This window comes from Narcine bancroftii, chromosome 4 (assembly GCF_036971445.1).
Source record: "Narcine bancroftii isolate sNarBan1 chromosome 4, sNarBan1.hap1, whole genome shotgun sequence".
Classification (NCBI taxonomy): Eukaryota; Metazoa; Chordata; class Chondrichthyes; order Torpediniformes; family Narcinidae; genus Narcine; species Narcine bancroftii.
This window is the reverse complement of record NC_091472.1, coordinates 183,092,311-183,111,395: the sequence shown is the minus strand read 5'-3', so window position 1 is coordinate 183,111,395 and position 19,085 is coordinate 183,092,311.

Here is a 19,085-nt window from a genome sequence, read left to right as displayed (position 1 = left end):
AAAAACCTCACAAAGATAAGCGTATACAGAGCCGTTGTCATACCCACACTCCTGTTCGGCTCCGAATCATGGGTCCTCTACCGGCACCACCTACGGCTCCTAGAACGCTTCCACCAGCGTTGTCTCCGCTCCATCCTCAACATCCATTGGAGCGCTTACATCCCTAACGTCGAAGTACTCGAGATGGCAGAGGTCGACAGCATCGAGTCCACGCTGCTGAAGATCCAGCTGCGCTGGATGGGTCACGTCTCCAGAATGGAGGACCATCGCCTTCCCAAGATCGTGTTATATGGCGAGCTCTCCACTGGCCACCGTGACAGAGGTGCACCAAAGAAAAGGTACAAGGACTGCCTAAAGAAATCTCTTGGTGCCTGCCACATTGACCACCGCCAGTGGGCTGATAACGCCTCAAACCATGCATCTTGGCGCCTCACAGTTTGGCGGGCAGCAACCTCCTTTGAAGAAGACCGCAGAGCCCACCTCACTGACAAAAGGCAAAGGAGGAAAAACCCAACACCCAACCCCAACCAACCAATTTTCCCCTGCAACCGCTGCAATCGTGTCTGCCTGTCCCGCATCGGACTTGTCAGCCACAAACGAGCCTGCAGCTGACGTGGACTTTTTTACCCCCTCCATAAATCTTCGTCCGCGAAGCCAAGCCAAAGAAGAGAAATATGTGTGTGTATACGTGTGTGTATATGTGTGCGTATGTGTGTGTGTGTGCGTGTGTGTGTGTGTGTGTGTGTGTGCGTGTGTGTGTGTGTGTGTGTGTGAATGAACAGTTTCCGAAGGTGGTGGATGACATTAGTAAGTTAAGTCCCTTCCATTATTTGAATCTTGCATCTCTAAGTTATTTAAGAAGCCTCCCAAGTAACACAGATATATAACACTGACTTGCAGGTAGCTTGAAATAAATTACATGTGTTTACCATGAATTCACAGATGTGAACCAGTAATGGTCATTCCTAATTCCTCTCAAGAAGGTGATGAGTTGGCTTTTTGAATTGTTGTATTCCAGATGGAAAAAGTATTTCTTTAGGACTTTTAATTGGGGAATTCACAATTTTAATCCATCACTCTCTTTTGCTTTCTAGATATTGAGAAGTGCTTTGGGTAATCAGAGGTTGAGACAATCTCTCTGGAACACTGTCTGTTCTTAATCACAGTACTTACATGGTTGAGATGTTACCATCTGTAACAAACCACCCCTGACCCCCACCAAAAAGATGCAGTAAGATTTGATGATTTGATTGAACAGCATGAGGGAAAGATTTTATATTTGTGCAGGTGAACAACACTGTTGGAGCCTTTTCAGAATAAGGACTGCAGCAGTTCAAGATGATGGGCTCACTATCATCTTCTCCAGAACAAGTGGGTGGGCCTTGAGCAGTGCCCTGACCAGCAACATTAACAAATGGTTTTTAAAGGTCTGTATGTTTCAGTGATTCCATGAAAGTTATCTGTGATTTTATTTCCTTGAGTTTTATGGACAATTATTGTCTGCATGCAGCAGCTTTAACAAAGTTTAACGCTGTTTGAAGATGTTGTCTATTTGTCTGTGACAATCATCTGGGAACATGAAGTGATTTATTACCAGAAAAGTATCTCTTCATCATTCCAAGCTGATCACATTAATGGTACTTGCCATTATAGGTACACCCCGACATAGGTCCGTGTTCGGTTCTGTATGACAGGCCGTATCTCGGAATGGATGCATGTTGGAATTGCCCTACCTGTGATACTGAAGAATAAAATGATCGATTTCCTTCCATTCTCTGTCTCTGAATCCTTCTCATTCTCTCTGTGGCTGCGGACCCTGAGCACCCTTCGGACTCTACTTGTTGTGTATGCACTTACACAATTTGGACTCGGAGACATGGTGCTTTTTCATTCTTTAATACCATCAGACTAACATGGCTACTGACATACAGAGATCTATATATGGAGGGTGACATCATGATGTGGACGTTATCATGGACAGCAGGGAGGACTTATGCACCACACTTTCCCCCCCGCCGCGAGGGCAGCATGAAGACACATTTATCCTGTTTTAATTGTACGTTGGCCTGTTGTAGTATGCTTAGGACCTTTTCAAGGTTTTGTAAGTGTTCTCTGTTGTTTCAGCCTAAGATGATGATATCATCAAGGTAACATCCCACTGTTATTCCCTGTAGTAATTTGTCCATTGTAACTTGAAATATCGTGGTGCTGCTGAGTTTCTGTATGGCATGTGTGTATAGATGAACAGTCCCAGATGGGTATTGATTCTCACATATTGTCTTGATTCTTTGTCAACTCTATTTGTTGGTATGCCTATGACAATTCTAGTTTTGTGAACTTTTTCCCTCCATTTAGTGCTTGGAATAGTTCTTCTGCTTTGGGCATGGGGTGTTCTGGTACCTTTAGTGCCTGGTTGATGGTGACTTTGTAATCGCCACAAATGCGAATCTCACCGTTTGTTTCCTTACGGGTACAAAGGGCACTACCTAATCACTGCATTCTATTAGTTTGAATATGCCTTCATCTTTTAGTCTATTTAACTCAGCTTCAATTATTTCTTTTATTGCAAATGGGACTGTTCTGTCTTTGATGAACTTTGGTTCCACATTCTCTTTTAATTGCAGTTTGGCTTGAATCCCTTTGATCTTTCCCAACTCTTGATTTTTAGGTGAATATAAATCATTGTGCTTTTTTGTTTATCTTTCGTATGTGTAGGACTGTAGCTGTTGTTTTGTCGTCTTCAGAGCCGTTGTTATGGTCATTGTCAGGGCTGTTCTCTCTCTGTCTGCTAGCGCTTTGACCTCAGTTGGGTGTATTTCAGCATTTTGAGCCCACCTGCGTATTTCACTTTGATATGTCCCTTTTTTTTGTTGCAACGGTGGCATTTGGACATTTTGAAGAAAGGGTTTTCTGGTGATGGTTGTACTTCCCGCAATGGAAGCCCTATTGGTGGGAAAACCTCCCGACCAGAAGGTCTTGTTGGCCCACATCCAAATTTTTGTCTGCTATTTCCGAGCTGCAGGCAGTTCTATAAGTGATCTCAAGTTACTTCATCATCCATTGCCAGTAATTTCTGCTTTGCCTGGCGATCTGCCAACCTCATCACCAATCTGCTCAAAATGACAGTTCTGAGACAGTTTACACAATGTTGCCAATTACTGCCTCCCCTGGCATTTATTTTCTTTCATAAAATCATTGCCTTTCTGCCATAATTGGTGGTCTGGGGCGTAAGTGATTCCCCAGTGCTATGAATAACTTGGTGTATGTCTTTGTCCACAGGTAATTACCCCAACTTTAATCTGCTTCATTGAATTCTCCGAACTTCCCCTCTGCCCTCTTGGCGCGCTTTGATCTTTTGGCAGGAAATCATGGAGGTCGTTAGGTAGCCACCTTTTACCTTTATCCTTTTGCTTCCTTCTCCCAGTTGGTGCAAGAAGCATGTATAGGTTTCATTTAATTCCTCGTCGCCACTGTTGTGTATGCACTTACACAATTAGGACTCAGCCGTGGTGCTTTTCTCATTCTTTAATACCATCAGGTTAACATGGCTACTGACATACAGATATATATATGTATATAAATATATAGAGGGGTGACATCATGATGTGGGTGTCATGATGGACAGCAGTGGGGGCTTATAAGCAACACTACTGGCCTCTAAAATCTGTCTGACATTCAGGATATTGAGCAATGGAATCAGAAAAAAAACAGGACACAATGAGTTAAAATGCGGTGAAATATCTCAACATGGCGGCCACCATGGCCAGCTCTCATGAGAGGTTGGACACCAAGCGACATGGCGGCCACCATGGCCAGCTCTCATGAGAGGTTGGCCACCAGGCAACATAGTGCCCACCAGAGATAGGCCTGATTCTCACCATAATCGAGAAAGTTTTATATTTTTTTAAAAATAGGTCATGTGTGCGGATGGACGTAAGTCGCCTCAGACTCAAGTCGGGGAGTGCCTACATTAAACTTTCCATTATGACGAAAGTAAAATCTACCATCCTTATTCTTCTTGGTCACCTTGAAACAATTTGAGCTTTACCATATTCTGATATTTAAAACAACAAAGATCTGTGCATGTAAAATTTATTTGCTGTCATTCTTTGGGCTTTTGCCATCCCATTGCGGATGAAAAAGGAAAAGAAAGGAAATGAAAGCTTCTAAAAAGTTGTAGACAATGTCAAAGGCTCATTCATAGTGCAAAAACAGAAGCAATAGGGCCAAAGTCGGCTTTGTATATGATTCTATTCTAGAGATCGCAATGCTTGACTATTTTTAAATATGTCATTCAGAATCAGAATTTATTGCCATGAACGTATCACTCAATTTGTGGTTTGTCAGCAGCATCACCGTGCAGACATTTATATAAACCACCTTATAAAATAAATAAAAATAAAAAGACAAAATAAGGTAGCATTTATGGTTCATTGTTCATATAGGAGTCTGATGGCAGCGGGGAAGAAGCTGTCCTTGTGCTGCTGAGTGCCCTTCTTCAGGCTCCTGTAATTTTCTACCAATGGTAGAATAGTGAAGAAGGCATGGCCTGGGTCGTGGGGAGTCCTCGAGGATAGAGGCTGCTTTCTTAAGGCATCACCCCTTGTGGATGTCCTCAATGGAGTGGTGTGATGCTTGTGATGTCGCCAAGTTAACAACCCTCTGGAGTTTATTCTTGTTCTGAGAGTTGGTGCCTCCATACCAGGCAGTGATGCAACCAGCCAGAATGGTCTCCATGGTACACCTGTAGAAGTTTTCGAGATCTTCGGTGACATAGCAAATCTTCTCAAATACTTCACAAAGTATAGATGCTGGCGAACCACCTTTAGACATGGGGGCTCCAGTACAGATCCTTGGAGATATTGACACCCAGGAATTTGAAGTTCCTGACCCTCTCCACTACTGAGCCCTTGATGAGGACTGATTCATGCTCTATTGGTTTCCTCCTGAAGTCCATAATCATCTCCTTGGTTTTGCTAATGTTGAGTGCAGAGTTGTTGTTGTGACACAACTCAACGAGCTGATCTATCTCCCTCCTGTACAATTCCTCATTGCCATTTGTGACTTGCCAACAATTGTGGTGTCATCAGCAAAGTTGTAGATAGCATTAGAATTGTGCCTGGCCACACAGTCATGGGTGTATAGTGAGTAGAATAGCAGGTTAAATACACATTCTTGAGGTGCGCCTGTGTTGATAGTCAGTGAAGAGGTGACATTGTTTCCAATTTGTTCTAACTATGGTTTTCCAATGAGAATGTAATGGATCCAGTTGCAGAGGTGGGTGCAGAGGCCCAGGGTTTGAGTTTGTTGACTAGCATTGTGGGAATAATGGTGTTGAAGTCAATGAAGAGCAGCCATATGTATGAGTTCCTATTTTCTAGGTGATCCAGAGCTGAGCGGAGACCCAGTGGTATTGCATCTGCTGTGGAGTGATTGTGACAATGGGCGAAGTGAGTCCAGATCATTGCTGAGGCTCATGCTAATTTTGGTCATGACCATCCTCTAAAAGCATTTAATCACAGTAGATGTTAGTGCTACTGGATGATAGTTGTTGAGGCAGCTCAATCTACTTTTCCTGGGCACCAGGATGATTGATGTTCTTTTAAGCAGGTTGTCATAATGAGAAGTTGAAAGTGTCCATGAACACTCCGGCTAGTTGGTTGGCACAGATGTTCAGTACCTTTCCAGATACACCATCAGGACCTGAATCCTTGCGAGAGTTCACCCTCTTGAATGACGTGTTGACATCGGCCTCAGAGACCGATATCACAAGGATTCTCATAGGCACTCGGGATCTCCTCAAAGGAGGCATAAAAAATGTTCATCTCATAGGGTAATGAAACATCACAGCCACCTATGGGTCTCGCCCTCAGCTTCTAAGAGGTAACAGCCTGAACTCCCTGCCATAGCTGGTGTGTATCTGTCTCTGACTCTTGGTTTCTTCTTTTCAGAGATAGCTTTCCACAGGCAATACATAGATTTCTTGTAGTGATCTGGATTCCTGGCCTTAAACACCCTCGATCCCAACCTCAGCAGGATGCAAATCTTCTGATTCATCCAAGGCTTCTGGTTGGGAAACACCCAGCATGTGTGTATGGGCGCACACTTGTCCACGCAGATCTTGATGAAGTCGGCGACACCTGTTGCCTATTCATCTCAGTCTAAGGATTTTATACTTACAAATCTTTCAAACTTATTGATATTTTACATGTAGGCTAGGTGACCAAAACTGCACACATCACTCCAAATTTGGCCTAATCAATGCCTTATACAGCGATAGTTTGTAAATTCCCAAGACACTCTGCTGAGCAGTCTTGAAGGGACAATCACTACAGCTCCTGTAGGAATGTACTCACAGGGGGGAATCTTCTCAATAAAATTATGGACTTGGTTAGTAGCTGAACAACAGACGTAACTCGATACTGCTTGAAATCTTCAGGTCTGGTCCAATATCAGGAAAACAATAATTTTTCTTCTGGAGGGATTCATCAGGATTGGGGAGCATCAATGGGTCAACAATCCTCCAGCACGTTGTGTTTTGCTTCAGATTCCAGCATCTACAGTCTCGTGTGTGTCATCAGGAGAACCAATATTAAATGGACCAAATTTCCTCTGTCACCTAATCAAAATATCACAATTACTTTTTTAAAAAAATAAAACAAAACCACATTTTTTAAAATATGCAACTAATATATATCTGCTCACGGCATTCTGGTGTACATTGGAATTGACTCAACAATGTGGAAAATTATTCCATTATGTCCTGTTGACAAAAACAGGACAAATCCAAATGGGCTTGTTGGAGGTAACAGTTCTTGACATTACCATGCCGCTGCCAAAGTAATTTTACAATTTAATGGAAATAAATTATGTTAAATAACTCAATTAGTTCACTCCATCAATTATACTCAAAGAAATCTGTCAACTGAACTCTAGGAACGGTACCAAAAATACAACAGATGATCTCTTGAGATTCTACACGAGGAAATTTCAGAGCAACTTAAGAGGCATGAAGAATAACAAATGGGATGAAAAATTGTGCAGATGATAAAGAATAAGAAAGAAAAAAAACAAGCGAGGTGTTGGTGCGCTGATTGCCAGAATCAGACATACACAAGGTAAAGACTACCACAGGCTTTAATCCACAAAGACTTCCACAGAGCCAGGCTGGCTGTCTCTGCAGCAACTCTGAGTGAGGCCTCGGGAGGCCGGCGCAGGCTTATAACCCGGTGGGTGATTGACACCCGACTGGGTGGGGCTCGATCCATTCGGGCCGACTGATTGACAGCCGGCCAGGGCTTGTCCTGTCCCCTTACACTCCTGCACCACAAGAGGAAACAAAAAAAACTAAATGATTGGAGCAGTTGCTCTCCACCTTTTTCTTTCCACTCACATACCACTTTAAGTAATCCTTATGCCATAGGTGCTCTGTGATTAGTAAGGGATTGCTTATGTGGGTGGAAAGAAAAAGTTTGAAAACCACTGTTTTAATTGTACCTAATTGACTCGCTATGTGCACGGTTTCCTAACTCCAAAGGAAATGGACCACTGACAATTTTTCTCAAGCAAAATATTTCAGTAACAATTGGATCAAGAGCGATGGTTTTCAACCTTTCCTTCTCACTCAAAGACAAAGGTTGAAAACCACTGGATTCGAGGAACTCATTTATGTGGGGAGTGAGGGGTAGTTAATGAACTGTGGACATTTTGGACCATGATCCTGCATCAGGACTGGGACTGGAGAGGGACATCAGCAGAATAAAGAGGAAAAAAGCTCCAGATTTCAGCATCTGAAGTCCACAAAAATAAAAGAGAGAGAGAAAGAGGGAAAAAGTAAGAAAGAAAAGAGTAGTACTGAAATTGCAATGATCTGGAGGGTTAGAGGACAAGTAAGCCAAGGGATATAATCTTCCTCAACGAGTGTAGATGGACATTTATCTCAGGACATGTCAAAGTTAATCCTCCTCCCTTTTTGTCCGGGCTCTTCTGTGCGTTCCTATGAATTTAGATTTAAAAGATTCAATTTGACGAACAATATTTGGGTAAATTGGCATCCTATGTCCATTTGCAAAAGTTAAGGATTTCAATCAACATTGTGAAACAACAGAGAGAAAATGTTGGCTATTTCACACATTGTCAGCTATCTGATATTGGAAATGATGACTTGAACAAGTTGTTCAGAGGAATTGGATTGTAAGATCACCTACCTAAAGAAGTATTTGTCCAATTCCTGAGGAGAAGTCAATGGCTGTGTGTTGAGTTTAATTTTAAATTTAACAAAATCATTCATTCCTTAATAGATTAAGAAACATATGCTTACCCATGGATACAACTAATTCATTGCAGAGTTGTGGAAGAATTTTAATATTAAGGCAATCAAATTGCCAATTAGAGATGGGAACAGCTGCAGCAGATGAGAGAGCTTGCGGTTATAAGATGGATTTCCCAAATCAAAATCCATGGTGAAATTGTCAGTGCATATAGAACTCTCTGATGTACATGTTTAATATGACATTGATATTGTCTGCCTGTTCTGTGAACTGGGGATAAAGGAACCAGGCAAATGCAAACTGGAAATGAAAACTGGCTTATTAAAATGAAAAGGACGCAGTTGAACATTCTAAGAAACTTATGATCCTCTTATGCAATAAGTCACATTGAATATCAGAACAAAACATGTCTATTTATAATAGAAATGCAACCAACTTTCATAAGATTAGAAACCGGCAGAAATTAATCTAATTGAAATCAAAGAATGACAGATGAAAAAGAAAATAATTCCATTAACTGTTTTAATTATAACTCATCATATTAGAGATTTTTCAGATGAATACAGCATTTATTTTTAATTTACGAAAAGATATGCATTTCTGCTAAATATGTAAAATCTTTATCAAGCTGAAAAGTATTATTTAATGGAATAATACAGATGCAGCACAGAGCAGGAAAAAACAACTAGCTAGGCATTGTTTCATTCTATTTCAATATTTCTGGCTCAAGTTTACACAGAATGACAAATTATTGGACAGAAAATAGAATGAAGGCAGGGAATGCCAGGGGACAACAAATAGAGCAATTCTGTCATTACAGATAGAGGTGCAAACAAGATAATAATTTTAAAGGCGTATGGACAAAAGATTGGGGAAAAAAAAAGACTAAGGTGACATTTTTAGATTTTGTTACAATTATATTGTTTAAAATATTCATGTGAGGAAATCATACAGGCATTAGATGTTCTACTAATCAATAGTTCAAACTTTAATTAACCATATTAAGACACTCAAATCTCATCTAAATAACAGATTATCATTTTTAAAGTGGGATTTCATGTAAATCATTTAAATTTTTGTTATTTCTGCATAGCTTATACTCACATTGGAATAACAAAGTGTTAGTTTCACAATTTTCAAATATTTCATTCAATAGCATACCCAAACACAGACATGGCTTGTCTTGGCAAACCAAGTGGGCTGTCCACCTCTGCTGCAGGCTCGCTGGTGGCTGACAGACCTGCCTGGCTGCAAGGGAAATTCTGTTCTGTGTTCAGCGCTGCTATGTCGTGGTTCTTCCTCCAACTCTATTTGTCCTCAAGGCCAGTCCTGACTGCGTTCTCAAAGGAGGAGAGACCGGTGAATAGTGTGTTGCCAGACTAGAGCAGACCACTGGTGATGGTCAACGTGACAGGTACCAAGGGATTTCTTCAGAGTCCTTGTACCTCTTTTTCAGAGCCCCTCTGTTATGATAGCCAGTGGAGAGTTCACCATACAGCACAATCTCGGGCAGACAATGATTCTCCATCCTAGAGACGTGCCCTGCCTGGCGTAGTTGTATCTTCAACAGCAAGGTCTCAATGCTGGTGACCTCTGCCTGTTCGAGGACTTCAATGTTGGTGACGAAGTCACTCCAGAGGATGTCAAGAACGGTGCAGAGGCAGCGCTGGTGGAAACGCTCAAAGAGTTGTAGGTGGTGACGGTTGGTTTCCCACAACTCGGAGCCGGACAGGAGGGTAGTCTGTACAACGGCTCTGTGCACACTAATCTCTGTGGCTTTTCACCAGATGCTTGTTATTCTAGACTCTCTTTGTACAGCCTGTTGAATTCACCATTTTCCATTCTATTGTCAACCTCTTTATCAATTTTGGCATCTGATGAGATGGTGCACCCCTCGTAGCTGAACTGGTGGACTGTCTTCAGCTCAGTCTCGCCAATTGTAACATAGGGAATGTGGTACTCTTCCTGATGTGCAGGCTGATGGAGAACTTCTACCTTCTTCAAGATGACTTCCAGTCCAAAGAGCTCAGCAGCCTTCACAAAGCAGGATGTTATACCCTGCAAGGCAGTCTCTGTCTGGGCAACAAGGGCAGCATCGTCGGCAAAGAGTAGTTCTCGAATGAGTTGCTCCGACACCTTGGTGTGGGACTGTAGTTACTTCAAGTTGAACAGGCTGCCATCGGTGTTGAATCGGATGCAGACACTGTCCTCGTCATCAAGGTCTTCGGTGGCCCTTTGGAGCATCATGCTGAAGAGAGTCGGCGCGAGGACGCAGCCTTGCTTTACATCCTTGTCTATTGAGAAGGGCTCTGAGAGATCATTGTTGTGCCTGACTTACTGATCTTCATGCAGCTGGATGACCATGCTGTGGAACTTTGCGGGGCATCCCAGTCATTCCATGATTTGCCACAAACCTTCCCTGCTCACGACGTTGAACGCTTTGGTAAGGTCGACAAACATTATGTACAGTACCTTGTTCTGTTTCCTATACTTGGAGCTGCCTGAGAACAAATTCCATGTCGATGGCTCTGAAGGCACACAGACTCTCTGTGAGGAGTTCTTCAGCAATGATAGGCGCCAGTCTGTTCAGGAGTACTCTTGCGAGGATTTTTCCTGCGACGGAGAGCAGAGTTATCCCCGGTGATTGGAGCAGTTGGACTTTTCTCCCTTGTTCTTGTATAGGGTGATGATGACTGCATCACAAAGGTCCTGTGGTAATTTGCCTTGTTCCCAGCAGCAGACAAATAACTCATGGAGTTTGGCATGTAAATGCTGGGCCCCATGCTTCCAAACCTCTGGTGAGATTCTATTGACAAACACAGTAATTAATAATGAAACAACAGTAATTTCAAAACATGTTGTATGATTTTTCTTTTAAAGAATTCTTGAAAATATGCATATTTAGCCTATCCCTAGGCAATTAACAGGGGTCCCTTTTTAAATCAAATACATTTGTAGTTGGACAATGGACAAAAATTGCTCGATATCATAATTATACCACTAAAGTATTGGAATAAATGGCATCAAAAGACACAGGACTGGTGTGGCAAAATATTTAGAGGTGGCTTGGGAGGAATTGCGAGAGCACCTTGCACACACACATTTTAAAACACAATATTTGCAGGACTTTTGCAGGGTGCATTTTGCAAGAGGCAACAAAGTATCGGCATACAGCTTTCCTGGGAACATGTGATTTTTGCAAGCGGGACAGAACAGCTTTGCTCTCAAAAAGGGAGGGAGTGAGAGAGGAGATACAGAAAACCATATCAGAGGGACACGCTGGCAAACTTTGGAAGGCTACCTGGTCAAAGGAGAAGACTGGCGATCTGAAAGGTGACCTGAAAGAAAGAGGACCATCTGGAGAACCCTGAAGGGGGCAAGTTTCGTCAGCAAGACTGATTGAGAAGGAATCAGTTGCGGATGTCCTGGAAAAGGAATCTCTCTCTGAAAACCAGCAGGAACCCTCCTGAGTGGTAACCATTTGCCTGTTAAGCACCAAAGCCTGGTGAACTTTGTTAATGCTAACTTCTGTGCACAGTACAAGAATTGCCTCCAACCAGTGAGATTGGATTGTGATCCAAAGAACTTCTCTTATCTTAAATATACATTACACACACCTGCACTTAGTATTAGAGGGGGGATTAAGTAGGTTAGGTGGGTTAAGTAAGTAGGTTATGTAATAAGTTAAAGTTCAATTCTGTTTTCTTGTTCAAATATAATTTAAAAACTACTTTTGTTTAAATAACCCTGTGTTGTGGTGCATATCTATTGTTGCTGGTTTTTGGGGTCCTCTGGACTCCGTAACACTGGCAAGAAGGAACAAGTGCCAAAAGTGGAAAGAGAGAAGAAAGTAGCTATGCTGATCATAGGAGTGAATGTATACAGTGAATACATTGGACTTTGGAATTTAATAATATTATGGGAGCTCATTCACAAATGGGGATCTCTGTATATTGGGTGTTTGTAACTTAATGACAGCCAATATTAAAATTGTTCATAATCAAGGGACCAAGATGATTTTATATACTGTATATGCCAGTGTATAAGACAGTCCTTCAACTTTAAAAATGTCACTCCAAAACTAGGAGTCATCTTATACGGCAAGTAACAAATCAAGACCTTACCAACAAAGCCTCCCGTGGAGTCCATCCAGCTAATCTGTCTGCTGTTGGCTCTGACCAGGCTTTAAATGGCTTGTTAAAGGAGAAAATGTTGGTTTATTTTAAAAATATACTAATAAAATGTTAAACCTTTACCGTGCAATATGATTTTAAAATATTGCAAATTAGTTTAATAGATGTATTTAGCAGCATCACTCCACTGGTCAGCAGCAAGTGTCAGAATTGGGGTAGTCTTATACAATGAGTATAGCTCAAAAACCTACAATTTAGGTGGAAATTCAAGGAATTACCTTATACACTGGCATTTAAGGACTCTTACTTGTGCACTTTATTGATTTTCTTTTTGTTCTCACTGTATTGCACAGTCAGTTTGTTTACGTTCATTATCTGTTTACTGTTCTTTATTTGTTTACATGTTTACGCTGCGTACGGTTTATTTTTTTGCTCTACCAGTTAGGGGTGATTCTGCCGCGCCCACAAGAGAAAAGAAATCTCAGAGTTGTATGTGATGTCAGGTATCTACTCTGACAATAGATCTGAAATCTGAATATGACGTGACACTTGTTTCCCCAAGCCATCAGATAAATGTAAAAAAATAAAAGCACTTCCGTGGGAAAACGTTATTGCATTCCAATCTCAAAATCTACTCACGGTAACACAATTTAAATCTCCCTTGCAAAAAAGTGCAACCCAAATTAATTTGTGTCTCTGAAGACCACAGCAATTTATCTTTTCATAAAACCAAGCTACAGTTTTTTTTTCCCATAATTGGAGAGCAAACGTTGTTAGGGCACAATTATAGGTTTGAAACTATTTCCACTGTTATGGTACAGAAAGTACAATCATCTTCATTCAACTTGCAAACAAAAAATGTTTGAGAATGTTTAATTTAAATACAAGCATATTTCTCTTTGTAATTATGACAGTGTCATAATATATCATAAAAGAAGGCCCTTTTTTTTGTCACCCTCCATTCTTGATAAAGCTGCCTTGTCGCTGGAATTTCTGGGTCTCCTGTGACAAAAACGACCCGTCCTCCATTCGGCTACTTCAAATGCTGTTGATTGATTTATATGAACAATTTCAGGGAATGAAGTTGTTCAGGGAATAGGCTGAAAAAGCATTCAACCATTGAGCCAGTTGACATACCACAGTGGCCTTGATCCATTCCAGCCCAACAGATGTATCGTTGCAATGGGCAAAGGAGCCGTACTGCAAAAGCCTTTGGCTGCTGGTTTCGATCAGAGTCAGAATTTATTGTTATGAACAACTCATGAAATTCGGTGTTTTGCAGCAGGATCCTACTTATACATAGTTGGTGAATTTTCCATCAGTGAATTGATTTTGGTGAATTTACCTGTAACCCAAACAGATTGGTTTTCCTTCTTCTTCTTTGGCTTGGCTTCGCGGACGAAGATTTATGGAGGGGGTAAATGTCCACGTCAGCTGCAGGCTCGTTTGTGGCTGACAAGTCCGATGCGGGACAGGCAGGCGCGGTTGGAGGGGAAAATTGGTGGGTTGGGGGTTGGGCTTTTCCTCCTTTGTCTTTAGTCAGTGAGGTGGGCCCTGCGGTCTTCTTCAAAGGAGGTTGCTGCCCGCCGAACTGTGAGGCGCCAAGATGCATGGTTTGAGGCGAGATCAGCCCACTGGTGGTGGTCAATGTGGCAGGCACCAAGAGATTTCTTTAGGCAGTCCTTGTACCTCTTACTCCATCACTGTGAGAAAAAAATGATAATTGTGCACAAGAAGTAAGGCAGTGCTTTTCGTTCGTAAACTGATTGATTATCCAGGAATCTGATGGCAGCGGGGAAGAAACTGTCTTTGTGCCACTGAGTGCTCGTCTTTAGGCTCCTGTACCTTTTTTTCTGATGGTAGCAGAGTGAAGAGGGCATGGCCTGGGTGGTGGGGGTCTTTGAGGATAGAGGCTGCTTTTTTAAGACACCACCTCATGTAGATGTCACCGATGGAGTGAAGTCTGGTGCCTGTGATGTCACAGGCCGAGTTAACAACCCTCTGGAGTTTATTCTTGTCCTGAGAGTTGGTGCCTCCATTACCAGGCAGTGATGCAACCAGCCAGAAAGCTCTCCACGGTACATCTGTAGAAGTTTACAGGAGTCTCCAGTGACATAATGAATCTCCTCAGGCGCCTTAAAAAGTATAGACGCTGGCGAGCCTTCTTTGTGATTGCATCAACGTGGAGGCTCCAGGACAGATCCTTGGAGATGTTGAGATGTTGACACCCAGGAATTTGAAGTTGTTGTCCCTCTCCACTACTGAACCCTTGAAAAGGACTGGGTCGTGTTCCTCTGAATTCCTCCTGAAGTCCACAATCATCACCTGGGTCTCCTGTGTAAGTTTTTTGTCGTTGCACCATTCAATGACTCTTTGCCGTCTGTGATTCTGCTGACAACTGTAGTGTCATCGGAAAACTTGTAGGTGGCATTAGAATTGTGCCTGTCCATACAGTATTGGGTGTATAATGTGTAGAGCAGCGGGTTAAGCAAGCATCTTTGGGGTGCACCTGTGTTAATAATCAGTAAGGAGGAGATATTGTTTCCAATTCATACTGACTATGGTCTTCCAGTGAGAAAGTCAAGGATCCAGTTGCAGAGGGGGGTACAAGGAGCTAGAGTTTGTTGCTTCATGACCAGCACTGAGGGAATAATGGTATTGAGGGCTGAGCTGTAGTCGAAGAAGAACAGCGGTATGTATGAGTTGCTGTTTTCGAGGTGATCCAGAGCTGAGTGGAGAGCCAGCGATATTGCATCTGCTGTGGAGCAATTGTGATAATGGGGGAATTGCAGTGGGTTCAGATCTTTGCTTAGGTCATGACCAGACTCTCAAAGCATTTCATCGCCGTAGAAGTTGGTGCTACTGGGTGATAGTCATTGAGGCAAATCACACTACTCTCCTTGGGCACCGGGACAGTGCAGGTTGACACCTCCGACTATTGTAATTAGAGGCTGTAAATGTCTGTTAACACTCCGGCTAGTTGGTTGGTGCAGATTTTCAGTACCTTTCCAGGTACACCAGCCAGGCCTGTTGCTTTGTGAGAGTTCACCCTCTTGAATGATGTTCTGATGTGCCCTCAGAGACAGATATCAAAGGGTCCTCAGCCTTTTCAGGGATTCTGGTAAGCACTATTTGGTTCTTCTTTTCTAACCGGGCATAGAAGGTATGCAGTTCATTGGGCAGTGAAGCATCATGGCTGTCTATAGCATTTGCTTTTGCTTTGCAGGCTCTACTGGCCTGCACTCTCTGCCATAGCTGGCATGTATCTGTCTCTAGCCTCCTTTATAATAGCCACATTGCTTTGGAGATGGCCTTCTGCGGGTCGCACCTGGACTTCTTGTAAAGATCTCGATCCCCGGCCTTAATCCTATCTGCACACAAACTCAATAGCATATTAATCACTTGCTTAGACTGTTAAATAGTGTTGTTCAAAGACTACATAATTTTTTTCTTTCTTCTATCCAAAGAAACTGAAAGCGCTCATGTCATGGAGGTTGCATCAAGAGTGTTACCTCTCTTCATCACTAGTGCCCTTCTATAGCCGAGCTGTGACATATCCAATGGGTTATGACTAAAAAAAAATAAAACAAACTGCTCCAAAGCGTTGACAACTCATTTTCTCCCAGCATTTATGAAGGTAAAGGAATCATCAACATTTTGGATGATATGGAGTCTCGATTTAAAATGTTGATCATTTCGTTCCCCACTGTGATGCACTGTAGTGACAGTGAGCAGACACAAGATTCAAAGACTAAACAATAGGCTTTATTCTACTTAAAGTCTCTGCTGTAGTTAGTTGTCGCTCTGAGTGACTGACCTCAAGGGGCCAGATGTGGCTTATATCCTGGCGGGTGATTGGCAGCCGACCGGGTGGGGCTTGATCCATTCAAGTTGGCTGATTGACAGCCCGCCAGGAGGTGCCTTGTCTTTCAGTGCTCTTCCTGCAGGTACACAGGTTGCCCACTGCAGTAGGCTATTGGTTTATCACCACATTCACCCCCTTCTTTAAAATTGTCCCAGGGGGGAGGTTACATCCAATGTTATGCAAGCCCCAAACATATATACATATATATACAAATTTAGATGGTCCAGCAGCTGTCGGAGTCTCTGTAACCATCGCAGGTTTGGCTCCTGATCGAGGGTTGGGGGCGGGGCTGGAGCGGCTGGCATGGTGCAGCGCAGTGGGGTGACCAGGGTGGCCAGAGTTGGAGCATGTGTGAGGTATTTGATGGTTGGGGGGTGGGTTGTCCCCCATGGTTTGAGTGTGTCCGGAGTGCCCGGGGTAAGGAAGGTGCGGCAGGCCGACATGGTCCTGGGTGCCCCACAGCTGTCCAGGGCAGGGGAGGTGCGTCGTGCCGGCGTGGTCCTGAGGCTGTGGTGTTCCCACTGGTGCCAGGTCCCTGGTTGAGACAGTGTCCTCCCTGCTGCTGGGGTACCTAACATAGTCATAATTGTGTGGCATGTAGGAGGAACACCTACTCGACCAGGGGGATGCCTTGTGGGCCCGCATGTGTCTACACAGGAGCACCAGTCCTGGGGATGTGAGCCATGCTGGGAGTGAGATTCCAGTCACCAATTTCCTGGGGAATGAAAACAGGTGATTGTGAGGGGGTCTTGTTGGTAGCCATGCATAGGAGCGACCTGATGGCATGGAGCACCTCGGGGAAGGCGTCCTGCCAGTACTCTATGGACCAGCCCTTGGACTTAAAGGCCAGAAGGACTGTCTTCGAGATTACTCCATTTTCATGCTCCACCTGTTCATTACCCCTCGGGTTGTAACTAGTCGTGCGACTAGTTGCGATGCCCCTTGCAGTCAGTTACTGGCACAGCTCCCCACTCATGAAGTTGGACCCCGGTTGCTGTGGATGAATGCGGCACACATGTCAAACTCACGCCCGCGGGCCAAATTTGGCATGTGATATAATTATATTTGGCCCACAAGATCATATCAAATATGTATTAGAGCTGGCCCGCTGACCGCCGCACCATTATAGCGCATGCACAGCTAATATTACAAATCCCAGAATGCTTTGCAAATGCGTTGACGCCGGCCCGTCAGCCCGCTAATCGCCCCCACCTCCTCTCTTTACTTTCATTAGCATCTCCGACCTGTCGCCCAACTCACATGTAATAAACCCCTTACGAAAAATGGACAAACGAAAGACAGAAAACAGGACCTTTCAAGACAGGTGGGAGGCAGACTATATGTTCATCATTTTAAAAGACAAACCTCTTTGTCATTGAAGCAAGTTGTTATTTTTTTGACTTGTTGGCTTGTGGAAAAGAAAATACATTTAAAAGGAGCTTAAAGGCTATGGAGAAATATTATTTATTGAATATTTTATTTCTCATTTGTTAATGCTTCTTCTGGAAAGAGTTTAACCAAAACTATTATTAAACATTTATTTTAATAAGAAAAAGTATAACATTACATATGTTGAAAGAAGAGAAAACATGCAGATGTTGTTGAAAATTTTCAATAAATATTTAGTTTGGCCCACAACTTAGTCCAAGTTTTTAATTTTGGCCCTCTGTGAATTTGAGTTTGACACCCCTGGGGGTAGCTGAACATGGTAAAGATCTGCATCAGCGCCCTGATGACAGTGGCTGTGGAGGTCTCTGGGCACGGGATGGCTAAGGGAAAATGGGAGTTCTCGTCTATGACCACGAGGAAATAGACGTTCCAATTCGTGCAAGGCAAGGGGCCCTTGAAGTCTATGCTGAGGCGCTTGAAGGGCTGGGTGGCTTTTAAGGACTGGGTGGCTTTTACCACATGGGCCTGGGGTGGGCGGAAGAAGCAGAATTTGCATTCCTCGCTGATCTGGCACACTTCAGTCATGATCCTGATGTCCTGGATGGTGTATGGGAGATGTCAGGACTTGAAGAAGTGATAAAGGTGAGTGACGCCCGGGTGGCATAGGGACTCGTGCAGGGCCTGCAGCTGGTGATTGTGGAGGAATGCGCAGGTCTGGGAGAGGGCGTTGGGGGAGTCGTTCAGGTGCTGTCTTGTTCTCCAGTGCTCTTCCTGTAGGTACACAGGTCGCCCCCTGCAGTAGGCTAGTGGTGTATCACCACACCCATCCTTGCAGATGCTGCTTGACTCGTTGAGTTCCTTCAGCAGTTTTTGTTTCGGCATCTGCAGTCTCTCATGTCTCCTGGTTATGAAGGAGAGCTATCTTTACTGTGACAAATCAAAGAGTGGATGATGCTTTCAAATCTGCTTTATCCAATAACCTCTCTTAACAGCAGCCTACAAATGACTGTTTATCGTTCCCCAAATTCTAGGTTGAAAAAACCCTCAAATGCGTGCTCTTAATTGAACGGCATGATTAAGCTGGGAGGATTGTTGGTTGCATTGAGAAAGGTTGTCAGCTGAAGACCCAGTGTGCCCAACAGGCTGAGAAACGAACAAGTTGACACAGACGTGAAGAGGAAAGGGGAAGCGCTCAGCACCAGCAGACCTGGGAGGAATACGGCATTGGGCTGCTCGAGCAGGCCGGAAAGGGAGAAGGCTCGGCGGATTATGAAGGGTGAACCCAACAAACAGATGGACCCAGGGCAAAGATTGGGCACGAGCACGCCACCGAATGTGCTCAAGATGAAGCGTGGGGTGTGTGGTCTGGGCAACACGAGCCTGTCCAGGGTGACAGGCAAATGCAACCAGGTATGGTGGAAGAGAACT